Genomic DNA, 23,057 nt, shown 5'->3' with positions numbered 1-23,057 from the left:
CGGATTAAATTGAAAATATAACGACGTACAAGGATCGTTATAAAATGCAAAATTTCCCTAAGATATGTAGTTAGTGGTACATCAAGCGTAAATTCTATTTTAGGTAAGGCCTTAGTTCCATCATCTTCATTCGCATATCATGTCTCATCATAATTGAATTTCAGCTTTCTGTAACTTGTGTTACTTCTCTTTTACCTAGGTATACTAGCTCGCTCTTATGATTTTTCAAGCACGCAGTAAACGTTTGGAGCACTAACTGTAAATGGAAAGTAAATCGTATTATTTTCTGAAATACTCTCGGCCTGTCGACCTTTACAAAAAATTCTCACACGTTCTAGCGGTACGTAAGAAATATGCCCCTGGTGCGTACCTACTCCTGAAATGCGTTTTGTGCCCTTCTTATTTTGCGTAAAGTTCAAGGTCGAAGTCACTGCTCCATAATGTGTCGTATTTGAATTACTACCCACGGTATATTCACACCGGTATAGAGTTATCAAGCGCGATCAATAAGAACGTGTGCTGTAATTTATTGCTAATATATGTATACAATCCAGCAGTGCACATGCGTACGGCTACACGTAAAATTGAATTACATTATTGAACTGTTCACGATGATTATAGCATACTTTGACGTCTAGTGATTTATTTCGCACCTTCGGGGGATTTGGAAACACTTCGCCTCTTATTTAGAAATTTACGAACTGAGCGAGCATAATGGCGCTGCACAGAATTTGATTCGAAAATAATTTCAAAGGGAGAAACTTTTTAATGGTATTTAATCACTCTTTATTAAAGGACCTGCTGCCGGAGAGATGTATATAAGTAAAAAACGTTGAATAGCTTTCGTTCTAAAGAATTTTCTGTTAAGCTCGAATAAGCACAAAGAGGCTTCACTGGCAATCAGTGGAGATGTTATCCTATATTGTACAAGATCAAATCGTTGAGCAATTCTTTCATGTAATAACTGGGTGTAGAAATGATTTATAGCGTAAGGCCGTTCTATTTCCATTGTAAAATTGTGTATAATGGTAATTTACGGAACGCAGTTTAATATACTATAAGCTGTTTCAGTAACGTATTGTATGAGAATGATATTGCCAGAGTGGGAATTTATTAAGTTAATTTGTGTAATAAGTAACGTTTGTAATATTTATTAACGATAGTAATTAATTGCTGTAATAAATAGGGCGCTTGAATGTCTTTAATGGTTCATTTTCAATGACTAATCGTGATTATCTTAATAAATATTGTTAACTTTCAATAGGATCGCAATTCTAGTTTAAAAAATGACCCTCGCATTTTAAACAGAGATGTATAAATGCTCAGATCATCAATTATTTTATTTATAATAATTATTATTTAACTAGAGTAGTTTGTGTAAATCTCAAAGGTTTCGATAATTACTCCTTATATGGGAGTGGAGCAGCTGAACTGTGCCATTTTGGACATCCAGATAGTTTGTTCTATTGGGGTGTGAGAGTAGAAAGAGGCCAAGACGGATTTCCACTAACTAAACGTATATATGACGGGGTGTTTAAGAAACGTCGACACTGTAGCTAATTGGCAAAACACAAAAGAGCTTGTCTTGCAATTAGCTAAAGAAGGATAGATATAGGGAACGGGGGAGATCCAGGTCCTTGCCAAGGAGGCACGAACAGCCGAAGTGGAAAGTAGCCAGTCGGAAATAGATCGACTACAGCACATTGAAAACAAGGACCTGGGGATAGAAAGCGAGGTGATTTCTTATTGTTGAGGCAAAGTCCAGGGGCGAAATGGTGGAATTTGCTAAGAAAATTGAGAAACTTTAAGTCGATTTTTTTAAAAATTACAAGCCATCATCGTGGACAATGTGTTTGTAATAATAATAATAATAATATTTATTGATGTTTTACACATGGTGTTTACACAAGTCATTTTAAGTATGCAATGTAAGAGACAAACGAATATAATAAATTACAAACAAACATAATAATTATACAAACTATTCCATTATATCACAACATTCGTCAAAAATTCTTCTAGTGAATAGAAAGCCTTTTTTATTAGATATGATTTAATTTTAGATTTAAACTCCATTTCATTGCAATGTTTGAGAGCGGTAGGCAACATATTAAAAAATTTTATGGCTAAAAAATTAGGGCCGTACTGACTTTTTTTAAGACGTAAATAAGTAGGTACGTAATAATGCATATTTCGCGTATCGTAATTGTGAAAGTCCGAGTGGCATTTAAATTTTTGGCAATTACTTTTCATATAAATCATACAGGTATATAGTGAGGGTAAGGTTAATATTTCCAAATCTGTGAAGGCTTGCCTGCAATCAGTATGATAGTCTAGGTTAGCCAATATTCTAACCACTGTTCTTTGTATTTTAAAGATTCTAGATACAGAGGAGCAGTGACCCCATATTAAAATACCATAGTTCATTATGGCATGGAATAATCCGAAGTACGCAGTGCGCGTAACTTCCGGAAAAACATGGTTTGTTAAATTACGAGTAAGAACACAGTTCTGTTCAGTTTTGAGGAGAGCTCGTCAATATGGCGTGTCCATGAAAGTGTGGAGTCCAGATAGACGCCTAGAAATTTCACCGGCTTTTGGTGAATTACATCAGTGTCCCTTCTCATCGTAAAAGTTAAAACTTCTGTTTTGTCTTCATTTAGAGACAACTTGTTCAAGTGGAACCAAGACTTGGACTGCCTATACTTCTTATATTTGTTATTTCTAGACTAGAACCAGAGCTTAGTATTGTAGTGTCATCGGCATATAATATAAAATGACCATTAACTGTAGAAGGCAAGCCATTTATATAAATTAAGAAAAGCACAGGCCGTAAAATGGAACCTTGGGGAAGACCAGACTGTACACATATCTTTTGAGAACAAACCGTTATATCTAACAATTTGAGAACGTTCTTCGAGATATGATTGCATGAGTTTAATGGAAATTTCATCAAAATTATATGCTTTCAACTTATTTAACAAGATATTCTGATGATTTACACAATCAAAAGCTTTGCTTAAATCTAGAAAAGTTGCTGTTGTATAATTATTTTCATTAAATGTGTTTAAGATTGTACTAGATACAAGGGCGTCCGTCGTTGACTTTTTTGATCTAAAACCGTATTGTGCATTATTAAAAATATTATTGACCTTAAAATAATTCAATATGCGATTTTTTAAGATCTTTTCAAAAATTTTTGAAAAAATGGGAAGTATTGATATCGGCCTATAATTTGGAACATCCTCTTTGTCACCCTTTTTAAACAAAGGTAAAATTATAGACCGTTTCAATGCCTTTGGGAACGTCCCCGCCCCTAAAACACTCATTAATTAACACTGTTAGTGGTAATACAATTAAATCCCTTAGACATTTTACAATTTCTGCAGAAAGATCATATATGTTTCGACATTTACTATTAGATAAAGACGTAATGGCGTCTCTTACCTCAATGATGCTTACTTCGTGCAAAAAAAATTTTAAGTGGGGAGCCGGATTATTAATCCGACTAAATGAGCCCGTGCTTAATGTTGCAGAAGAAGTAGAATTAATTCTTTTGGTGATTTTCGCTGGAATTTCTTTAAAATATGTATTAAACTCTTCAGGTGTTAGGACTTTCCTGACGATTAGTGTTTCTAGAAGAATCGATAATCGACCACATGGCATTACTAGAATTTTTGGCATTGTTGATAAATGATTTGTTTGCACACATTTTCGCTTTCCTTAGTTCAGTACGATATGTTTGTCTAAAATTATTCCTAAGTGTACGTAGGGGACTGGTATTGTATGCGTTATAAACATCATTTATCAATGAGAGTTTTTCCCTCATCCTACTTAAATGCTGGTTAAACCAGGAAATTGATTTTTGATTTTTATTAAAATGTTTACGCTTGACTGGTAAACAATTATCAAATTCTTGTAGAATTATATTAAAAAAATATATTAAACCTAACCTCGCTGGGACTACTAGAATCTTTTAAAAAGTTCCAGTTTGTGTTGCTCAAACATTGGTACAACAAAAATTTTCCCTTTTGGGTAAAGGGTCTACATTTGGCGTAAATTTTTTCTTTATTTGTAACATCTGAACCTAGCCGCAATTTTATCTCCTGTCCTTTATGATCGGAGAGTATATGATCTATTACAGAAACATGTTCAAGGTTTACCTTGAAATTAACAAAAATGTTGTCGATACAATTCTGCTTCCTTGTACTATCGAAGATCATTTGATCAAAATCAAATGACGATAGCAGATCAGTTAAATGAGTCGTTTCAGTTTCAGTCGTTCCAAACTTAACATTGAAATCTCCAACTATCATCCATTTCTTCTTCAAATTTATTGACAATAACAGTCTTTTGATCGTTTGAATAAAACAATTATGATCGCCTGCAGGAGACCTATATACACAAATTATTGCCAAATTCAGAGAGTCTATCTCAACGCCACAGAGTTCGCACTGTTTTTCTATTGACAAGCTTTTTAAAATGTTTATTTGGTTTTTTAAAAGGATCATCGTTCCTCCGTGTCTGAAGTATGTTCTGCAAAAATAATCTGCAACGTAGAAGTTATTAAGAACAAAAGACTTAATCTCTAATTCATTTAGCCAATGTTCGCTCAAACAGATCGCATGATATTCTTTTTTAGAATCCAATAAAAAAGCCTCTAACTCATTTACCTTGCTTCTGACACTCTGAATATTGGTGTGAAAAACATTAATTTTTTTTTTACTGTTTAAATCTGGAAAATTTGACCGGCTGCTGCACAATTGGAGAGTTCTCCATAGTCCTTTTGAAATTTAGTCCGTTATTTCGGTTGTCGTTCGCGGAAGAAAAAACCGAGTTATACTAACACCTTCCGGCCATATCCGCGCACATTGCCTTTTCTAGATTCGAAAAGTTTATTACGATTTTAAAGGAGGCATATAGTTCTGGATGTTTTGATTTAAGTGCTTCGCATTGTATTTCAGGGAAAAGTGCGGATAAAAATTCAATTAGATCACTACACTTCGTACTCGGATGAAATCTTGACGCATGGATAAACGCTTTTTCGGGCGCTGCTCTTAGTTTACAATCTGGTTTATTGCTTATATTGCCTATAATTACCGGTTTCTTCGGTTTGGGTGTTTTTTTGACTACAGTAGTCCACGTTTCCGTCCGTGTGTTGTAGCACGGAGTATGAAGGGAAAGTTCAGAAAACCGGTCAGAAGCTTGAGGGAGCTGCGATGACACCCAAGTTTAAATCCTATCGGTGATCTAGATTAAAAAGGACTCCAAAAAATGCCTCATGCCAGCGAACGAAACGCAACTTTTCTAAAAGGTGCTAAAAAGCTCTAGGAGTGGTCGTTTGTAAAGTGAGGGAACGTTCTAGCATCCCCTGTAGAGAAATAAAAAGAGTCAAAATTAATAAATGATAAGAAACTGTTTTTAGTGCGGGGAAGAAGGGACACGTACACTGTACAAGGCCTAAAATCTTTGTAACTAGGCTTATCACAAGACCGGTCTTTTGTTACGACATAATAAAGAAATCGTCCCTGTACATGTAGGAAACACATTTTATCAACCCCGGGACGTTGAAGGTAGATTTTCTGAAGTACTTTAATTCTATTATACAATTAGTGTGAACCACTGGAAACTTGTTTTGTAATAAAAATGGGTCAAAAATTAATAAAATGCTAATTTGTCTTAAATATGAACAAAAACCCCAAAAATGCAAAATATGCACTATTTTCTTTGCGCCAATGTGATTCATTTTTGTTAGTTCGTGTAAATTATTGCTTTATTTTGAACTGCATACAATATTTACGTAATGCATAAAAGCATTAAATCCGGTCTCAACCCTTTTTTGTGGACAGTACGTTCAAGGAATGCTTTACATTTATCGAAAAATCCGTCTACTCACTTGGTGGTGGATTAATGAAATTAAATAATAAAAAACTAAAGTAACAAATTATTGTGATAGGTTTTTCGGCGAACTGCTGTCGGAAATTAATTGACTTGAACGTAATTGATGATAAAGTGCCAAATGCGGTAGTAATTGTTAGTAATTCTAACCGAAGCAGATCACTACTGTAATAAATATACAACCCCTGTCTTGTCACCACCATATGAAGATTTATTTCCACATTCTAACAATACCACATGCACATTTGCAGAATGCATCAATATACAGAAATTTATGGTAAGTTTCCTACGTTACTAATTCTAAATTTACGAGCATACCTGATGTCACGCCTAAATTTAATACACTTTATCCCAAAAAGTACGAATGCCGACCATTGTGAAAATGACATCGGCAAGGCGATCGAAAGTACTTATATTGATATTGTCATATACTTTTATGCAGATCCCCCCTAATGATATTTACGTTCGGTTGACTTTTGTGGAACTAATTTATTCGTTTAAAAACTTTTTATATAGATATAAAGTAAAAAGAGTAGGCTGAATGACACTAATTGAATTTAAAAGTTTTAGGTTAGATAATCCGCAAATAAAATGTAAAATAAAAAATATCGGTCTCGAATTCTGATCCGGATTCATGTATTTTATTGCGAATATCAATATTTGTTCCCTACTCATTCGACGTCTATGCACTCACCTTAACTTAATTTACATATATTGCCTGTTGAAAATGGTGAATTATAAGAGTGCCAAGAAATCGAAATTTCCGTTACCTATAAATATATATTTATTGTCGTATACATTTATCACTCCCAATAGTGCACGTATACAGTTGAAAAACATACACAAGAAAATAATATATTTGTGTAAACAAAACAAGCCTGTATAAAATGATAAAAGTAAAACGATAAATTTATTGAAGTGCGCGTTTGGTGCTTCTGAATTTTGTATAACAATTTTTGTTTCCCGAACAAGTTTTACACGCGAACAAAAATATAGGATCGAATTCGAATATTATCTAATAATTAAATAGAAGAAGTTAACACAATAAACAAAAGGTTTTAATTACAGAGAAAGGTTTAATTCGCCACACGCAAATCGTAATTGTATTACAAAACTTTCGCTAAATAAATTTCCAAACTCAACACATAGAATGGAAGAAATAAAGCAGACTGCTGATAGTGCACATACAGTAGGTAAATAATTAATCTGAAACTGCTTCCCCAGCTTTTGAAACTGACTTAAATTAATCTATTTCCCAGTTTTGTGTAAAAGCAAATTCTCTAAAATTTAGTATTATGTCTAGTGAAAATTCCAAGCTGTATGCCGTTACGTTAGGAGAAACTCATCTTACTTTCGCGTTTACATTTCAAGGGAACAACTACGCCCTTCTATAACTATATTTTACGGCTCCCATTTACGAACACAGTAGCGGAATCAACAACAGCAAACAATTACTTAATTTAAATTGCCTCCATATCGTATTTACCTTTAATTTATATCTTCTCTTTGAAGGGAAATTTTGTAGTTTAATGATCGTGAATATCAGTTACCGATTTATAATATAAAATATCAAAGCGGCAGCATATATCAAACAAAAATATTGGCAGCTTTCAGTAATTGAAAGAATCGTGGAAATGTGCTTTTCTTACCCCATAAACACAAACATGTTTAACTAATCTGACAAATTCAGACGTACACATTCAGAACAGTTCATTATTTCTACCATTAATTAATGCTACACTACTCTAAATTATTCGTATCTTAATTTGGAGATCTGTCTCTTTATACGTAGAATGTTGTCATATGCTTTTTTGTGATGGAAAACTTGAGCTTTACTCTGATGACATTAATAAAGTGATGTGCCATTTAGCATCACTTTACTCATTCATTTGCAGCCATTTTACTCGTTGTTTTGGTAAATTAAATGCACAATTTGTTAAATTATGAACATGACACTTAAACTTGATAACTGTAGACATGTTCAGTAACTTATGGCATCAGGTCACTGAAAATTTTATTTCTTCAAGTTTGAGTTTTGCTTTGAATGCGGTTTTCTATGTATCCTTTTTCCGGTGTTGTCGAGGACCAATTCTCTACTCTTCAAATCCGCAATGTTTTCTTTTGTTGCAGATTTTATCGATCCGTGAATTGAGCTCACTTCTCTGGATAACATCTTATTAAATCAAGGTAAGCGTTGCCTTTTTATGTTTTGCTTGTATATGACCTCCATGGGGCCAATCAATATGACGGTATAATTTGGGGGTACTAATTTTCCTTTTTACAGTGGTTATACAGGTTTATTAGGATGCCAAAAAACCATGATTACCATCTCAAAGCGGTAGCTAATAGAAATGGCGGTCTATCAAAGATGGCGGATGTTGAGTTTTATAAAATCAACTATATCTCTGGAATTATTGATCCAATTTCATTATTCTTTGTTTGTAATGAAAGCTCTTTATAAATATTGTTAAGTACCTACTTTTTCGATAAAATCAACTGTTAATAAGTAATTTAAAAAAATATTTTTTTTAATTTTTCCTGAATTTTCTGTACTACCTGTATTAATACACAATAAATGGTAAAATATGCGCATATATGCAGAATATTAGTGAAAAATATGCAAACAGTTGTGATGTATATGCACACATATGCAAAATTCTATATGTTGTATAATTTCTAATAAAAAAGGAATTACGATAAACACTAGCAGTAAGATGTTTCTCTGTTCTTTGCGCGAAATGATTGCCTCCTGTCGCTAAGAATTAAGCTCTAAGCAGAGAAACTTCTCTCTACATTAACAACAATAATAAGTGCAATAGAAAACGACAAACTATTGGGAGCAATTTCCAAACCTTCCACAATATCACCCATCGTAAAAAAAGAGAAAGATAAAATAGTTTGGAAATCATGAAATTAAACATCAATTAAATCAATAAATCTTCCTTCCGGCTATTGCAGTATGTTTCACGATCGCGTCAGTTATATGGTTATAATAATCCGCAAAAATGTATTAAAAATTCAAATTAAAATCGATTAAACCTAACAAAAATTTAAATACATCTAAATATGCAAAATATGCAAGTATATCATGTAAATGCAAAGAATATCAAAATATGCAAGATACGCAAATTTTAGGGTTTTTAGTGTCCCTGGTGTGTTTTGATCCAGTAGCAACATGCATTTATAAACAATATTTCAAAAAAAGTTTCCAATTTTGCAAACTAAATTAATGATTTTCCGGTACTGCAGGGAACTTGGTTGCAAGGGTGGTCCACACTATAACTATGTCAAGTCGCTTGCTTATTTTATTATAAAATGCGATTTTTTTTTAATCTACCATATCCGGTAAATTAGTATTTTGATAAAACCTGATTTGAATATATAACAGAATGTCTTCGAAAAAAAATTGTTTTCGTCGACAAGCCTTGTTTTATTATTTATTTATTTCAATACCAAAAAGGTATGCAAATCACTAATGTTAGTTAAGTAACATAATTTAATTCACCATCGCGTTGAGTACACCAAAGGACCTGTCAAGAGCTTTAAGGGTTTATTTACTTAAATATACATTTAACCCTGTTGTCCTGTTACATAAACTACTATCAGTATGAGCTTGGAAATTAACATCAAGTGTAATTGATAAAACTGATTATATTCAATTGTATGCAAGTAGGTACGTAAAGCTAAATTTAGAAGCCAACCTGAATTGTATGACGTGTTTTTATATTTGGAAAGTTTTTTAAACCTTAACATTGATAACGAGCAGTGATCTTATAAATTGACCTTGTCCTTTCTGTTTCTAAACAATCCAGTATTTCAAGGATGCCGTGGTACTGTTTATTTCAATTAACATACTGACAAAAATATCTATTACGGTAGAGCTGCATCATTTTCATAATTTGCTACCTTTCTTATTTAGACATATGTGGGTGCATTAGAATAATAATAATTTAAATTGTAAATTCGGCAATTTCATGTTAAAAGGCTACCAAATTTCGACGAAATTGAAATTTTCTCTCATTCCCATCTTGCGGAAAAATTTTACAAATTTGAACAGGGCAGATCCAACATATCCAAAGATTTGCCATCCTCCTTGATGCGTTTCTCGAAGAAATAATTAAACATTTTTTGGGTAGCTGCCAAACGAAACATTTGGGACTCTGGGTTTATTAAAAAAAAATGTAACACCCTGTAGATCTCCACTAGGTTCGGATTAATTGAAACACAGTTTTTGAGATTTAACACGACTACCAAACGGTTTCTGATTTTGACCCAAACACTAACCGGTTTTATTGAAAGAACAATTTAGTACTGGAGTTTGAAAATTTAGAAATGGTTGTTTCTAAGAACTTATCTTTCAGTTAGCTAGAATGTTGTTAGAGCTTGAATTGATACGTTTACGGGGTTGATAATGAAAAAAATTTAATGATGACCTTCCCTTGGGCGAATTTTGTATTGGGGTGAGCATTCAGGGGAGGAATATAGCAGGGAGAAAATAAAAAAAGCTCTGGAAATCATACATCGCAAGAACGAGATGCCATTCTTTCAGGGTGAAACTTTCTGGAACATGAATGTTCTTTGCAACAAGTTTGTAATGAACGCGTGGGGACAAAACTTCCGGTGGACCAATCTATGGGCAAATTGAAGCCCTCTGCCCTAAACAGATTTGTACATACTCGTATATGAACTAATTCACTAAATTTTCAATTTATTAAGTAAATCTGGGGATTATTTACGAATTAAGCACAAAGTTAGTTCGTTTCATTTGAGTTTGTATCTCAGAGTTCTCTTTTGCTTTTAGAAATTTGTCTGTTTAAATTTGATCACTTTTGTAATTTTAGATAAGAAGAAGACACATTTGGTCGTTTATCAGGTAAAAATGCGTTTTTCATATTGGAGAGGTGGACCATTCGGCGCGTTTCGTTACGATTGGCGGTTGATTTGAAAATTGGCGAGGAAGGAGTTTATTTTATGGTGGAAGTGGTGTTTCCCTAAATACTGGAGAGAAAGAGTGAACGGGGCTGCTGTGGCTGTTAGTTTTCGCGACGGGTGAAAAGCGTGTACATCTGTTTACACTAAATTTCGGGCAGTAAGCCCTGTTTGTTTTGTTGAAGACGCAGTTGGTTATTTTTTTATAATAAATCTGTGTAGAAGCAAGTTCACCAAAGTTGTGTGAGAAGTTACTATGTTACTACGCTTTGTAAAGCAAAGCATTCAAAATAGAAAGCACATTCTCTACAGCCCAAAATACTACATCGAGGTCTGAATAACACGACACTGTACGTGCAGCGTTTGCCAATAATAAAGAAACACTTGAGGATTTATCCACGAAAGCACTTATTTTCAATTTACAATCAATTTTTAAACTGAGAATTGCAGTGGGTGGTTTTGATGCGGACAAAATTGCTATTCATGTACCAGAATAATACTCGTTTATAAGTTATGACACTAATTCTTCTACTTCATTTATATAATGTCGGGTTCGCCTATACAATTGTAAATAGATTTCGTGCAACCAAGAGATAATATAATATTGTTTATTATATTATTTACCATTTTTCAGGTTGCAGGCATAAATTTATCAAGCGTTGTGTGAGTTATTGCAGCTGCACATGCAAAGGAGTAGGCGATGTCGAGGTGCAATATTCTTATTGCGTTTTTACACAGCCCGCTGAATGAATTAATTGCTTTCAGACCACCTAAACACTACAAACCATCTATAATTAGCGACTTCTTCAATATTAACTCTCACACGGCTGCTAATTATTACAAACAATATGAATTAATAATAAAACTAATTGAAATTTACCACTAATTACAGTGCATTACTTCAAAATACGCTCGTTTTACACAAAACACGAATGGTTTTGTATATAAACTAACAGAAGCTTACCCTCAGCAATTTACACTATTTATGCTCCGCGACGTAAGTAATTAATAAGCGCTGCTCGTGGTAACAAGATCGGAGATAAAACCGTATTATCAAAATATATGTGGAAATTTATCAAGGTAGCTAGTCTGGAACTTAAACGCACAATTTGATTTTACGATTAACGTTTTTTGTTTCACCCTAATAAATGGGTAACGTTAGCCCCTGCCGTCTGTTGCAAATTTTATTTTTTAGACTGTTGTAACAGTTTAGTTTATTTATATTCAAATTTCAAAATTACCGCTTGCTACGTTAGGCAGGATATAGGTGAGATGGCGTCACTTGTACGCGTGCTTCTTTCCTCGCGCAGAATCGCGTAATTTTTTCACTTCATTTCCGTTTTAAAGCCAACGAGGTTGTACTTGTAGAGCGTGGCATTGTGAATTCTTCTAAAACCAGTGGGTAATATTTGCCATCATTCACGTAAAATCTCTGGCAATTTTACCTGTTTATTGGCGTTGTCGAGTAGAGTAACTCAGAAGCCGTTTTCTCCGTTGTGAGGCTATATCTGGTGGAAGTTCATCGCCCTACCTACATGTAAGTGAAATGGCGTTGGCTTTCTTTTACGTTATGTTATCTAAAATTCTTTCAGATTCACAACCTCTTGGATAATTTCCATATTTCATTGATTTAAGTATTTTTCATTACCCTCCTGACGATTTCAGGTATGTTATTAAAAATCTCGTTAAGGGAGTGTTACATCTTCATTACTTTTAGGGGGTCCATGTAGTAGATGAATTCTTGTACCGATCAATCCATGTAGTAGATGAATTCTTGTACCGATCAATCCATGTAGTAGACGAATCCTTGTATGTAAATGAATTTGCATCTTGCGAATATTCCGGAGTACGAACACCTGTTGATTGCCGGCAGCTATCCGGCGTACCACCGAGTAGATAAGCGCTAACACCTAAACGATACCGGGAGCGACCAGCTGATTGTGGAATTTTCGGAAGATACGATCTTTTACACAACCTTTTTTTATTTGCTTCAATACCGTTAATCTAGTGTAACCTTCCGACGATTTATGATCGGAGCTTTGTATTTTGTTCGCATCAAGTGTTTGAGGTCGTGACTCTCTTCAAGAGCAACGCACCTGTATTTAACGTATGGGTAAACGAGCCGGCTACGAGTAAGCTATTTTTGGCCCTTCCGGCTCATATAATCGTTCCGAGCGTTGTAGCTTGGGGTTTGTTTTTGTGTTACAGAACTGGAACTTCGAAGGAGAGCTCTTTTTCGGAGAAGACAGCGTATGTGTTATTCAAGGTAAGATTTTTAATTTACTTGTACCCAGTGTTGCCTATATGAGTTGTTATTCGGGTTAACTTAATTCAATCTTTGAATCCATTGAAATCTTAACTACATTTTTGCTCGATCATTGTTGTAGGGGGCTGGTAACGTAATTATTAGGGAAGTGTTCATGAATTTATTTGGGGATTATTTTTGTCATTTAAAGTATTTGTTATTGTCGTATTGAAGATACATTTTATTTGCCGATCCTGCACCGTTTTTGCCAGGATTAATAAATCAGAATTGCTCGTAGTGAATTTATTATTTGGCTCTCTTGTGTTTTCCCAATTTCTATACAGGAGAGGTCAGAATTTGTGCAAAATTGGGTGGCGCTCAACTAATCATTTCTAGTGACTACCAAAGATCAAAAACTTATGTTATATGCCCAAACGAACAAACCGCTGTGGAAGATTCTCATCTCGAGCCCTTCTTTTAATTAAGAATCTGAGCTAGCTGGCCGTTTATGCGGCGGGGTTTGAGTTTTACAGCGCCGAACTAACCTCACGTTATAAAGTGACACCCTTCAACGTGTGGCCTGGGCATAATTTGTTTAAATTTAAGTTTTTGGCCTTATTTTTAAATTATCTCTTCTAAATTGAATTTGTGGTTATTACTGATATTTGTGTATTTCTTGGTATTTAACAGGTACCTATATTGTGTTATCTTTTTATATTTGTATTTTGAATTTATTGTGTGATCATGGCTATGGAAATTAACCGATTAAGAGAGACTGAACTCCAATATGAAATTGAGATTAGAGCGGGACAAATGGGGAGTAATATGAACGAAAGTCGTTTAATTCTCAGAAAATTGTTAGAGTTAGAGAAAGCACCTGGTTATGTTGCTCCAGAGTACCCTTTTACCTTTGCTCAGGATTTAGCTGCTCTTACTGAATTGACAGTGATCCTTCAGAATAAGATTGACAATTTTGATGATGCTTTTGGGGGAGGTTCATATTTGTCAATTGTTACCATGCTAGCTCATGCCGACAGACGTTTACATAGGACTCGCACATTATTGCAGCCTTCTGCTGAACAATTAAGTAAACTTGGGGAATTAGTTGGTTTATTTCGACAATTAAGAGCTTCACTCGATAACAAAGCTTTTCATTTTAACGACTCAATTATGCCTTCAGCAACTGCTGTAGTTTCTTCTACACCTACTAGACGTACTGCAGAACTACAACCAAGATTATCCGTACCGAGTACTCCTGTACATAAATGGGGATTAAAATTTTCCGGGGATAGTAGAGGTGAAACTTTGAATTCATTTATCGACCGAGTTGAGCGAATGGCTCGTGCTCGTGGAGTAGATCATCCAACTTTATTTGAGACCGCCTACGATTTATTTGAAGGTACTGCGAACACCTGGTACAACATTAATTCTCATAAAGCTACTTCATGGGAGCACTTAGTGCAATTACTACGAGATGCATTTCTACCACCACACTATGAGGAAGATTTGCTCGACGAAATTAAAGCTCGTTTACAGGGTCAGAATGAAAAAGTAGACATTTATTTTGCAGTAATGCAGGGTTTATTTTCACGACTAAAATTACCACCTCCAGAATATGAACAAGTCCGTTTAATTAAACGCAATTTATCACCATTTTATTTGACTAAATTAGGTCCTAATGTTCCTCAGACATTAGATGAACTTTTAATTGAATGCAGACGTTTTGACGATATCAAACATGATTTAGACAGACACCATGCCTTACGCAACCGAACATCATTACCATTACTCGAACCTGGGTTTAGCTGTCCCACCAGTAGTCGACAAATGTCACCACGTCCACCTATTTATGCAATGGAAACTCCAAATTCTCCTTGCTTTAATTGCCAAAAATTAGGTCATCATCGTGTTGATTGTCCTGAACCAAGGCAATTATTTTGCTGGAAATGTGGCGCACAAGGCGTTACGGTGCGCAGTTGTTCTTTTTGTTCGGGAAACGCTCCGAGAAACGCTCATTAAGTCGTCGTGACGTTTCTTTAGTACAGGCGACAAAAATTTTGAAAATTTCTTCCAAACCTAAACTTGACTTTTTATTACAGCATGTGGGAAATGACTTGAGACCTTATGTCCAAATTAAAATTTTAGACATTCCTTTTTTGGGATTATTAGATTCTGGCGCTTCACGTTCTTTTATCAATTCCGATACTTTAATTCAATTGCAAATACTCAATTTCAATTTTGTACCGAAAGTTATTTCTTGTACGGTAGCAAATAGCTCCGATGCACATTCGATTGGTTACATCACTGTGCCAATTACCTTAAAGGATCGTACTGTGCTGTTAGATTTGTTGGTGATGCCTGATTTGGTTACTAATTTAATCCTGGGAGTAGATTTTTGGGATAGGATGGGTATCATTCCGAATATTAGCGATGACTGTTGGCATTTTACTTCTTGCACGCCAACTCAACCTAGTGTGGCCATAGTGGAACAGTCTCGTCTCACTGATGAACAACACCATTCTTTACAAACCCTCTTAGATCTGAAATTTTCGCTCATGGGAGACAAGTTAGGATTAACCCCAGTAGGTAGACACGAGATACGCCTGGTAGAGGGCGCTATTCCTATTAAACAGCGGTACTATCCAGTAAATCCGATTAAACAGAAAATCATTAACGACACCATTGATGAGATGCTTAGGGACAGAGTCATCGAACCATCGAACAGCGGATGGGCTTCACCTGTCTGTCTGATTCCCAAGAAAGACAAAACCTATAGATTTTGTGTGGACTATAGGAAACTTAACTCTTTAACTGAGCGCGACGCTTTTCCTTTGCCCTATATCAATACCATCTTAGACCAATTACGTGACGCTAAATATCTTAGTTCCCTGGACATTAAGTCAGCTTATTGGCAAATAGAGGTTGCTGAGAATTCGCGCCCTTTCACAGCTTTTACTGTGCCTGGTCGTGGTCTTTTCCAATTTCGAAGGATGCCCTTCGGCTTGACTAATGCCCCTGCGACTTTTCAGCGCATTATCGATACCATTTTGGGACCTGAATTGCAACCCAACGTTTTGGTTTATTTGGACGATGTGGTTATTATATCACAAGACTTTGACTCACATTTAAAAATTTTGAACACCGTTTTTGACAAATTAATTGCTGCTGGCTTCACTCTGAATAAAAACAAATGTCACTTCTGCCGTTCAGAACTTAAGTATTTAGGGTATGTTGTGGATTCCTTTGGCTTACACCCAGATCCTGACAAAGTCAAGGCGATTTTAGATATTCCAACACCCACTACGGTGAATGATATACGACGTTTCTTAGGAACTTGCGGTTGGTACCGTAGGTTCATTCCTGATTTTTCAACCGTTCTTGCTCCTTTAACCAGACTTCTTCGGAAAAATGTTAAATTTGAATGGACGTCTGAATGTGAGGAATCTTTTCTCAAATTAAAAGAACTTTTGGCAACTGCACCTGTGCTCAATTGCCCGGATTTTACCAAACCTTTTGTCCTTCAGACCGATGCTTCTGCTTATGGGCTAGGAGCTGTCTTGACTCAAACTTTTCCGGATGGGGAGCGAGTGGTATGTTATTTATCCCGATCATTATCCCGAGCGGAACAAAATTACAGCACGACTGAACGTGAGTGCTTAGCAGTCATTTGGGCGGTAGAGCAACTTCGACATTACCTCGAAGGAGTTTCTTTTACAGTCATTACTGACCACCATTCTCTTTTGTGGTTGCATTCTTTGAAAGACCCCCAAGGACGTTTAGCACGCTGGGCTCTTCGTTTACAGCCGTATACCTTTACTCTTGTCCATCGTAAAGGCAAGGACAATATTGTTCCCGATCTTTTGTCACGTACTGTACCTGTGATCGAAGCTGTACATTCTTCAGATGTTACGGTGGATCCGAACGATTTCAAAACTTCTAAAGACCCTTGGTACCTTGGTATGTTTGAAAGATTAGAGCGAAGTCCTCATAAATATCCCGATTGGCGAGTGAAAGATTCGTTGTTGTATAAATATATCAAGTCCGCTTTACAATCTCATGATTATGAAAAATGGAAACTTGTTGTTCCTTCTGATTTTAGACAATCTCTTATACAAGAGAACCACAATAATGTTACTTCAGGACACTTTGGTGTTTATAAGACCTTTTGGCGCATTCATCACCGATATTATTGGCCGAGAATGAAGTGCGATATTAAGCGTTATATTTCTCGCTGTACCACCTGTGCACAACATAAACCTGAACAACTTCGACCTGCAGGGCTTATGGGTTCACATCCTCAAATTTATGAACCGTGGCAGATGATCAGCTTAGATTTTATTGGTCCTTTACCTCGATCCACTCAAGGGCGAACTCATTTATTAGTTGTTAGTGACTATATGAGTAAATTTGTACTTCTTTTTCCCATAAGGACGGCGAATGCCAAAACTCTTGTCAAATGTATTGAAGATTCTGTATTTCTTGTGTATGGAGCTCCACAATTCCTTATTTGTGACAATGGCGTGCAGATGCGCAGTAGACTTTTCTTAGATCTGTGTGAAAGCTACCGTGTAAAGGTTCGGTTTACTCCTTTTTATCATCCACAGGCTGATCCTGCGGAGAGGGTGAATCGTGTGGTAAAGCAATTGATAGCCACTTACGTTAAGAACAATCACAAACATTGGGACGTTCATTTAGCTTCGATAGCTTGTGCTCTTCGAACTTCTAAGCACGAAACCATAGGTGTGACTCCCTATCGTGCTAATTTTGGGAAAGAATTTCGTATTCGAGGGGACAGCTTCGACACTGACATGACGGACAATGAGCCGATTGACGTAGAACAACGGTTAGCGCAACAGCAAGGACTGTACGACAAAATTATTGCACGCATTAAAGACAGTCATGACCGCAACAAGCAACATTATGACTTACGACGTAGGCATGTTAACTATGAGATAGGAGATTTGGTTTGGCGTAAAAATAAGACTTTGTCTGATGCCACTAAAGATTATTCAGCGAAGTTAGCTCCCAGATTTTTAGGACCATTTACGGTTAGCCGTAAAATGGGGTATTTGACCTATGAGTTGAAAGATTCTAATGGTAAATCTTCTGGAACGTGGCACGTCCAGGATCTCAAACCTTATATTGAACCCGATGATCATGGTTAGACATTTATTGTCGCCGGATTGCTTGTTTGTTGACGATTTTGAACCACTAATTTTGACGTATTCTTATTCTTGGATTTGACTTTGATATATGTATTTATATGTTATATGTTCCATATTTCTTCTTCTTCTTACTCTTTGGGTGGTTTGGTTGGGCACAGGGGATGGACTCTCGGATCGTAGCAACAACACCTGCTAGGGGATTCGTCCCGATCCATTATCCTCCTTCTTTCTTTTTCTATCTGCACCTCAAACACTTTTCTTCTTCTAATTTCCTCAGGGGAAATTTGGGAGAGGTTGCCCTTTTCTTTTCGCTTTCCTATATTCTATCTTTTTCTACTCTTCTTTCTTCCATTTCCGTTCCATAGAATGAATGAATGTTTGAATGGATGGGTAGTTGACACACAAGAGGAAGGGGGTGGGTGCGCCTTCCCTGTGCGAGCCTCGGTGACCATGGGACCCCTGGAATCGGCATGAATGAGTTTTTTTTTCTCCGCAAATGTGATTTCTTCTTTCTCTCTTACTGTCTTCTATCCATAGCACCTTCTTCATTTCATTGCGCTAGTGCATGGTGGAGTTGGGTTGGAAAGGTACCTTCTTTTTGGGGGTTTCCTTCTACACTTTTTCGGCAAGGGGGTCAAAATTTGGGCTTTTGTGTCGTTTTTAGTCAGGGAGGGGGGTTTCTTTATTTTGGGGATTTTGGTGCTGCATCACTTGAAACTGTAGGGTTTCTTTCTTCTGGGTGGGCACTGGATTTGGTTTTCTTGGGGGTGACTAGTAGTTGGATTGGGTTGTAGGAAAGGGGTTGCTATTGTCATGATACCCGACGGCGCGAGATTCCATCTTTACGCGAGGGCATGTCAATACCCGATTTTGCATACCTTTTCCGCTGCTGGAGAACCTGGGAAAATTCTTTGAAGGTGAAATTCTTTGAAGGTGAAATTCTTTGGGGGGGGAGTTATTTTACACTGAGGTGGGTTTTCGGGTTTTCAATTTGTTTGCTTCCTTTTCGAGTGTGTGTGCTGGGTTTTTCGATCGTCGGAAAACTTGTAGTTTCCCTCCTGTCGAAGGAGAGGGGGGGTGTAACAGTTTAGTTTATTTATATTCAAATTTCAAAATTACCGCTTGCTACGTTAGGCAGGATATAGGTGAGATGGCGTCACTTGTACGCGTGCTTCTTTCCTCGCGCAGAATCGCGTAATTTTTTCACTTCATTTCCGTTTTAAAGCCAACGAGGTTGTACTTGTAGAGCGTGGCATTGTGAATTCTTCTAAAACCAGTGGGTAATATTTGCCATCATTCACGTAAAATCTCTGGCAATTTTACCTGTTTATTGGCGTTGTCGAGTAGAGTAACTCAGAAGCCGTTTTCTCCGTTGTGAGGCTATATCTGGTGGAAGTTCATCGCCCTACCTACATGTAAGTGAAATGGCGTTGGCTTTCTTTTACGTTATGTTATCTAAAATTCTTTCAGATTCACAACCTCTTGGATAATTTCCATATTTCATTGATTTAAGTATTTTTCATTACCCTCCTGACGATTTCAGGTATGTTATTAAAAATCTCGTTAAGGGAGTGTTACATCTTCATTACTTTTAGGGGGTCCATGTAGTAGATGAATTCTTGTACCGGTCAATCCATGTAGTAGGTCAATCCTTGTACAGACGAATCCTTGTAGGTAAATGAATTTGCATCTTGCGAATATTCCGGAGTACGAACACCTGTTGATTGCCGGCAGCTATCCGGCGTACCACCGAGTAGATAAGCGCTAACACCTAAACGATACCGGGAGCGACCAGCTGATGGTGGAATTTTCGGAAGATACGATCTTTTACACAACCTTTTTTTTTATTTGCTTCAATACCGTTAATCTAGTGTAACCTTCCGACGATTTATGATCGGAGCTTTGTATTTTGTTCGCATCAAGTGTTTGAGGTCGTGACTCTCTTCAAGAGCAACGCACCTGTATTTAACGTATGGGTAAACGAGCCGGCTACGAGTAAGCTATTTTTGGCCCTTCCGGCTCATATAATCGTTCCGAGCGTTGTAGCTTGGGGTTTGTTTTTGTGTTACAGAACTGGAACTTCGAAGGAGAGCTCTTTTTCGGAGAAGACAGCGTATGTGTTATTCAAGGTAAGATTTTTAATTTACTTGTACCCAGTGTTGCCTATATGAGTTGTTATTCGGGTTAACTTAATTCAATCTTTGAATCCATTGAAATCTTAACTACATTTTTGCTCGATCATTGTTGTAGGGGTCTGGTAACGTAATTATTAAGGAAGTGTTCATGAATTTATTTGGGGATTATTTTTGTCATTTAAAGTATTTGTTATTGTCGTATTGAAGATACATTTTATTTGCCGATCCTGCACCGTTTTGCCAGGATTAATAAATCAGAATTGCTCGTAGTGAATTTATTATTTGGCTCTCTTGTGTTTTCCCAATTTCTATACAGGAGAGGTCAGAATTTGTGCAAAATTGGGTGGCGCTCAACTAATCATTTCTAGTGACTACCAAAGATCAAAAACTTATGTTATATGCCCAAACGAACAAACCGCTGTGGAAGATTCTCATCTCGAGCCCTTCTTTTAATTAAGAATCTGAGCTAGCTGGCCGTTTATGCGGCGGGGTTTGAGTTTTACAGCGCCGAACTAACCTCACGTTATATACTAGGAGAATCTGTGATTAAAATTGCAAAGAAATATCTACATAAATGCGAAAGTTGCCATTCTGCGCATGCCTCCACATAATTTTTACTATGTGCGAAATGTTTGCCTTTACTAGAAGCATCTGTGGTTCAAATTTCAAAGAAATATCTCTATAAATGAGAAAGTTGGCATTGCGCAGTCACTGCGCATGCCCACACATAATTTTTACCATATGCGAAATGTTTACCTTTACTAGAAGCGTCTGTGGTTAAAATTTCAAAGAAATATCTCCATAAATAAGAAATTTGGCATTGCGCAGTATGCCCACACATCACTGCGCATGCCCACACATTATTTTTACTATGCGCGAAATGTTTGCCTTTACTAGAAGCGTCTGAGGTTAAAATTTCAAAGCAATATTCCCATAAATAAGAAAGTTGGCATTGCGCAGTCACTGCGCATGCCCACATAATTTTTACTATGCGCGAAATGTTTATCTTTACTAGAAGGGTCTGTGGTTAAAATTTCAGAGAAATATCCCTATAAATATGAAAGTTGGCATTGCGCAGTCTGCGCAAAATATGGAGTTAAATGAAACTGATCGAAATGGGCAAATATAGACCATAACAGCTATCAATTAGCGAAAACGCGAAGTCTCTAGGTGGCCCAGGGGCCGAGATCTCGATGGAACGGACGGACGGACGGACGGACGGAAACACGAGCACATAAGCTTTACCTCAACTTCGTTGTGTTACGCTAAAAAGAACAAGGCGCTATAATTATTCTTACACAATAATTGTAAATGTATAATTATTAATTTGTTATAAAAGTTAAGCAAACTTGTGGAATCGTTAAGTAATGTATAACAAATCTTTCATTAAGTTCGCAACCTTTTTTACTAAGAGTCACCTTCATTATTTATCATTTATTTATTTATACAATTATTGTAAGTCTTCGTACGAACTATTTCAAAAGTTATGCAAACTTTATGTATCGCACTCGTTACTTATAACCCTTTCGGATTTACACACAAATTTTAGAAGAATGGAGATACATCTAATACCTATATAAAAATCTCATATCACGGGTGTTTGTGGTTGCACTCCTCCGAAACGGCTCTACCGATTTTTATGAAATTGTTTTTATAGACCGGGAAGCAGCGTACATAGTAACTAAACCATAAGCGACAACATATTCGACAATACAAACTGAAAGTACGTTGAAAACTAATAATAAAATCACTCGTCTGCCAGTCGTAAGTGGCAGCATTGACTTGGGGCGGCGCCGAATAGGTGACTTCTTTAAGTGATGAACTAAATTACCAAAGTATAGGGGTCACGGAAAAGATGTGTATCAAGAAATCCCATTTTCTTCATAGTTTTCAAATATACTATGGCAGACGATTTCAAGTGCAGCGTTGGTAGTGAAAGACGCCCTTCAATGTAGGGAAAAACACTCCTGAATTAAAACATGAAGACCGTATAAAAATTATACATTAAAAAATCCTCTTTTTGCCACTACTTTAAAATATATCTTAGAAGTTAAAAAATTTAGGTATAGTACATCCCAGCGAGTGCATGCGTGTGAGAGATAGGCGCGCATATTGTGTTGTCATTTTCCCGACTTTTATGTAAATAACTATTGTATACCTAGTATGAGAATATGTCGTAAAGTTTATTTCAAACCGTTAAGGTGATTATATTGTTCGCTGGGTATGTAAGGTGAGGTGAAACCGATCGTACATCTCATACAAGAAAACCTTGACTGAAAGGCGGTATGAATTTGGCCGGACGTGCGAGGTGAGGTGGCGCAGCCGCTGAACTCGAGCTAATGTCCCATATAAAGAAAACGATATTTCCCAAAGGCGGTGCGAAGTGCGCTGGGTTTGCTACTTTATTTATAATTATTTCAATTCGCGTGTCAAATTTAGCTATGGCATGGTGCCGTACAAATAATTAAGCCTTGAATAGGAGTGCTTGTAATTGGAGAATCTTAACGTTTTTATTTTTACAAAATAATAATACTTAATGGATTGCGTTGAACTGCATTAATCTTGTATACCACAGATATACACCAATGACCAAACAGTCTATAAAGTATATGTCGTATACACCATATGCCATGGATTGTAAGCTAAGAAATATCAAAAAAACTTCGGGATAAAAGTTATCCAAAA

At 36.3% G+C, this 23,057-nt stretch overlaps 1 protein-coding gene across 4 annotated transcripts in view; it reads right to left on the bottom strand.

Annotated features, from left to right (window-relative positions):
• LOC116175051 (contactin-associated protein-like 4) overlaps positions 1-23,057 on the bottom strand; it is a 236,162-nt gene that overhangs the window by 16,478 nt on the left and 196,627 nt on the right. The gene's annotated exons all lie outside the window — the stretch shown is intronic.

Source organism: Photinus pyralis, unplaced genomic scaffold (genome assembly GCF_008802855.1).
Source record: "Photinus pyralis isolate 1611_PpyrPB1 unplaced genomic scaffold, Ppyr1.3 Ppyr1.4_LG6, whole genome shotgun sequence".
NCBI classification, from domain to species: domain Eukaryota; kingdom Metazoa; phylum Arthropoda; class Insecta; order Coleoptera; family Lampyridae; genus Photinus; species Photinus pyralis.
Note: the sequence above shows the minus strand (reverse complement) of the source record. Positions and strands in the feature narration are given on the sequence as shown.